This window comes from Diceros bicornis (assembly GCF_020826845.1).
Source record: "Diceros bicornis minor isolate mBicDic1 chromosome 30 unlocalized genomic scaffold, mDicBic1.mat.cur SUPER_30_unloc_1, whole genome shotgun sequence".
NCBI lineage: Eukaryota > Metazoa > Chordata > Mammalia > Perissodactyla > Rhinocerotidae > Diceros > Diceros bicornis.
The window spans coordinates 674,760-680,759 of record NW_026690899.1 but is presented as its reverse complement, the minus strand read 5'-3'; positions in this window follow the sequence as shown (position 1 = coordinate 680,759).

Below are 6,000 nucleotides of genomic sequence, written 5' to 3'. Positions count from 1 at the left end.
ACAGCTTGCCATTTTTCCTCTTCACACATGAAGATAAAGGAAATCCCTTAGGTATCTTAACTCAAAAACATGAAGGTCGACATCGACCTATAGGTTATTATAGTCAGCAGTTAGACTCAGTGGCAGAAGGGCTTCCACCTTGTATGAGAGCCATTTCAGTAGCAGCGCTCTTATTCAAGACCAGTGAAGAAATGCTGATGGGGTCTCCTTTGACTATCTATGTTCCTCACTCAGTCAAATCTCTCCTAAATTCTCATCACACTCAGCATTACTCTGTCAGCCGACTAGGCTTCTATGAAGTTCTGTTGCTCTCTGCTCCTAATATTACCTTAGCCCTATGTAATAATCTTACCCCTGCAACTTTACTTCTAGCATCACAAGAAGAAGATGGCCACGACTACATTTATTAACCAATTACCTACTTACTCCTAGGAATGATTTGCAAGAAACTCTCATTGATAATGCTGATCTAATTTGGTTTACAGGTGGATCTTACTCAAAGCATGAACAAGGATGTTATCGAGCTGGATATGCAGTAACGTCCTCAGTAGATGTAATCGAGAGTTTTTACTTAGCAGAGATAAAATCAGCACAGCAAGCCAAGTTAATTGCTTTAACTTGAGCTTGTCAATTGGCCAGAGATCAGGTAGCAAATATCGACACTGACGGTCGTTATCCTTTTGGAGCAACACATGACTGTGGAATGCTGTGGAAACAACGAGGGTTTTTAACATCTTCAGATCAGCCTATAAAGCAGGGGAAACAGGTTGCAGAATTATTATATTCTATACAGCTACCGAGACAACTAGCGATTATTAAAATGCCAGGGCATCCAAAATTTGATACTTTGGAAGCTAAAGGAAACCAGCTTGCTGATGCAGCTGCTAAACAAGCAGCCTTGAAGGCTTGCCCTACCCAGCCTCGAGAATGCCTGCTGCTTCCTATTAACTCTGCTAACCCAGTAAAAGACTTCCTTCTACAGGCCCAAGAAGTGGCCATGGGAGAAGAAAAACACATATGGCAGTCAAAAGGGGGAATTTTTGACACTCCCTCACAGATATGGTTTGGGCCTAATAGGAAATCCATGGTACTTGTTGGAGCACAATTGCCCCTGCTCCAGCATATACACCAACTAACCCACTGGGCACCTGAAAAGGTGATTTTATGGGGAAAACAATACTATTGGAAACTTTTTCCCACAGTGGCCCATAAAACTTATACTCGTTGTGTTATATGCCCAAAGTATAATCCAGGGAAACCACTTCATGGGTCACAAGGCCACTTTCCCCTTCCTAAGGGACCCTTTGAGGGCAATTGAACTTTGTCTAAATGCCACCATCTCAAGGATATAAATATATCTTGGTAATAATCTGTGTGTTCTCACATTGGGTTGAGGTCCTTCCTTGCAGAAGAGCAACGGCTCTAACAGTAGGTAAATTACTATTAGAGAGAATAATTCCTGCTTGGGGAATTCCTACCGAGTTACATAGCGACCAGGAAACTCATTTCACCGGACAAATAATTAAATCCATTTGTAATATTTGGCCAAAAACGCAGAATTTCCACTGCGCTTACCATCCCCAATCCTCAGGATCGGTGGAAAGAACTAATAGCTCGATCAAAATTCAGTTGGCAAAGCTTTCAGAAGCATTTAATCTCTTATGGCCAAAATCTCTTCCACTAGTGCTCCTCAGTCTTAGATCTACATCCTTTGGTAATCATCGAATGTCTCCTTTTGATATAATAACTGGACGACCTATGCAATTAGATGAAGAAATGTAGGAACCAACTTTACTTATTGTCAAGGTCTCATTGAGGCTCTTAAGAGAAATGAGAAATTGGTAGCTAATTCTTTTCCCAGTAAGCTCCCAGGAGATGAAGACCTTAAGGATCATGGATTACAACCTGGAGATTTTGTTTATTGGAAAAGACACCTGATAAAGGACTCTTTGCAACTCCATTGGAAAGGACCATATCAGGTGTTTTTAACCAATCCGTGTGCTGCAAAATTAAAAGGCGTAAACTCATGAATTCACATTTCTCATTTAAAAAAGCCTTCTCCACCTGAATGGACTTCAACTCCAGTCTCTGACACCCAACTTCGACAGACCAACACGAATATCACCAAATCAGGATGAGAAGAAGATGACATCTGTTGTAGGCAGCTGTCCTGAGACTCTGGACCAGGCCTGTATTCCTAACCTTATATCTCCTCATTTAAACCTTTGTAGTGTTTAAGCTTTATGTAATTGCTAAAATAATCAATTTCTAGATTGTCTTACAATTTTCCTAAACCAATGCTTTACCCTTCAACTTTATAAGATAGATTAGAACCTAATTACAAAACCATTTCTTGATTACAAAATATAAATGCCACTTAAGGTTTCCCTAATGCTATGTTTGTTTTTCCAATCTACATCTGAATGGACCTCTGATGGCAATGTTTTTCTGCAATGGGCACATTCCTTTGCTACACATAAAAATCTGTCTACTTGTTGGCTATGTGGCCAACTTCCACTTTCTAAGACCCTTGGTGGGTCTTTCCCTTTTGAGGCACAGATTGGAAAGCTCTAAAGCAATTTATTGTGATACAAAGATCTAGTTCTAATGTTCACAGTTCGTCTGATATTACTAATTATGATCCTGAAACATGGTCAATAGCCCATACTATTAGTAATACAGGACACGGTTATTCTTTTCTATTACTCAAACCATCCAATTATCCCAACAAATTGCAGATAAACAAAAGAAACCAGACATTACAGTAAAAACCATGGAAGGTTTCACACAAATTTGGGATAGATATGTTTGGCTTACTCCTAGTCATGGATCTTTAAACATACCAGCACCTTTATGTTGGGAACAGAGAAATCATTCCAAACAAAATCTACCAAATTACACTCTAAAGATGGGCTGGATACCCACCGAGTCATGTCAGAATACTATTATACGTAAAAAAATGATTGGTTTGGAACAGACTGGTCTCGAAGACCAGGTGTCTATTGGATGGCTCCTAATGGAACTCACTGGTTATGTCGAACAAACCTCTGGCCTTGGCTGTCACCAGGATGGCTAGGGCGCTGCACTCTGGGCTTCTCTTGCATACAGGGAAAGATTCATCCAGAGCTAACATCTGTGGCCAATCTGCCTCTCCTTAAGGCCAGATGGGCTCATTCAGTGTTATACTTGTATGACCACCTAGTAGCTATATTTGCTCCTTCCTTGGGGCTGGAAGATGTCATATCACATATAGAGTCTCTGACAAAATTTACTCAACAAGCCCTTAACGATACTCAGGAAAGAATAACTTTTTTAAATACTGAAATATCTTTAATGAGAAAAGCTGTCCTTCAAAATAGAATGGCCTGAGATATTCTTACAGCAACCCAAGGTGGTACATGTGCGATCAAACTGAATGCTGTGTGTTTATACCTTACGAGTCTTCCAATGTGTCACCTCTACTAAAGCACATGGAAAAACAGGTGAATGCCTTAAGTGATCCTACACCCAGCCTTGATTTGTTTGGCTGGCTCCCTTCTGGTATTGGTTCCCTTTTTCGATCTGGATTGCAATTCCTATTTCTATTACTTTTTGGAATTCTTGTACTAATCATTATGTTCAAACTGTTGTTTTCTTTACCTAGTGTTGTAAGACTGACATGCAAACTAGAGTAATGGTGGCTCGGTGACTTGAGATGGCTGATCAATCTTATAACCCTGGACAAATTTCCTTTTCTGATAAGGACTATGCCTAAAAACTCATTTTAAACTAATCTTTAAAAAAATGTTTAATTATTATCATTGTTACTGTACTTGTTTTACAATTGTGCACAATGTAGCATAAGGGGCTATATATATTTAAAAAAAGCACATATAAAATGTTTGTGCAACAACCTAAAACTAATCCAAAATCCATGAAATGCTTGCTCCGTTTATATATATATACGTCTTTGCTAGTCCACAATATCCAACTAATTCCACCCAAAGTGAACAACTGAGCAAATAGATGAGATAAAAGCCTGGCACCGAGGGACGTGATAGAATCAGGGCATGCAGCAACCCCCCTGACTCTGAGGGAAAATATTTTGATCATCAATGCTTTCTATCAAAAGATTATACATCAAAAGGGGGAAAATGATAAATAAATGGTAAGCAATAGGATATATTGGAGCACATGAGGAAACCATTTGGTGTAAAACTAGTTGGGCTTGACCTAGATTTTTTTTTTCCAAAAGGGGCCTGTAGCCTCTGTTCATCCATTATATATCTATTTTAAGCAATTAACATGTTCCAAAGACAAAAACAATACCCTTAAGATGTAAATGCAACTTCCCCCACATTGGCATTTCCTTAAGGATAAGCATTTCTCCCTAAGCTAGGATTTGGTTGCTGTGCCCATCCTGTGACCACCCAACTCAAGACAACAGCCATGCCCATGGAAACAACAGAACTGATACCCACTGTATCCAACAATTGACGTGCCGGCAGGTCAATGTCGTGGCTATTGTAAAAAGGACATTGCAATCACATGTGGTACACGCTCTTTGATGGTATATAACCACTCTGTACATCCCACTTCTTTTTTTTTTAATAATTTTATTTATTTATTTATTTTCCCCCAAAGCCACAGTAGATAGTTGCATGTCATAGCTGCACATCCTTCCAGTTGCTGCATGTGGGACGCGGCCTCAGCATGGCCAGAGAAGCGGTGCGTCGGTGCGCGCCCAGGATCCAAACCTGAGCATGTGCACTTAACCGCTAAGTCATGGGGCTGACCCTGTACACCTCACTACTTTGGAGTGTTCCATTTCTTCATGAAAGGACTCTCTCGGGCTATATGGTCTTCAAAGGTTGATTCATAATAAACTCACCCCAATTTTGATTTATAGATTGGTTACGGATTATTTGCGTCGACATTCTATTTGTCCCTCCAGTATCTAAACACAGTACTTGACACCTTTGGTGCACTCAGAAAATGTTTGATGAGTGAATAAGTTTTTGGGAGACCACACTGACTGGAGCAGAAGGGGTTTTTCAGGGAGTGGTAGAAATTTCGCTGACATTCCTACCATTAATAGTTGAAGCTCTGGGCTTTGGACCAGTTTGTCTGGGCACCAATCACAGTGATTCCACTTTTAACTGGGGAATCTGTGCAAATTCTTTACTCTCTGCGCCTTAGTTTCCACATCTATAAAATGTGGCTACTGAGAACTCCTGTCTCATAGGGTTTTAGTGAAATTTAAATGCATTAACTAATGTAAAGTACTTAAAAGAGCTCCTGGCACATAGTAGGCACTAAAATGTTAGCTGTTATGTTATCATTATTGCTCTTATTTCTGAACAATACTCTGGTTTTGAAAAGATGCTTTCATAATATAGTGGATCCTCATTATTTGTGGAGTCCGTGGTTGCACACTTGCCCACTAGCTAAAATGTACTGGCAGCCCCCAAATCAACACTCTCAGGGCTTTCATGTCCATTTGAAGATATGCACAAAGTGGTGAGAAATTTGATTCTCTTGACGTGCATGTTCTCAACTGAGGGGGAACCAGGTGACGCTCTGCCCTCTTGTTTCAGCCTATACTGTAAACAAGTGTCCTTCTTGCAGTTTATTTAGTGCCCCATTTCTCATCTTTTTGTGCCTTGTGTTGGTGACTTTGCTGTTTAATATGTCCCCCATGTGTAGTGCTGCAATGCTGCCTGGTGTTCCTCAGGGCAAGAGTCTGTGACGTGCCTTTACAAAGAAAGTATGCATGTTCGACAAGCTTCTTTCAGACACGAGTTACAGTGCTGTTGGTGTGAATTCAATGTTAATATATCAACAACGTATATTAAATAAGGTGACTTTAAAGAGAAACACAGAGAACAAGGTTATGTATTGATCAGTTGAAGAAAATGTGACTAAGGCTTGCAGGAACCTAACACTGCATTTACCGTAGGAGCAGTGGGTCATATTCACTGATTCAGTGTTCACAGTGACTTTATAGAATGTCATACTGTG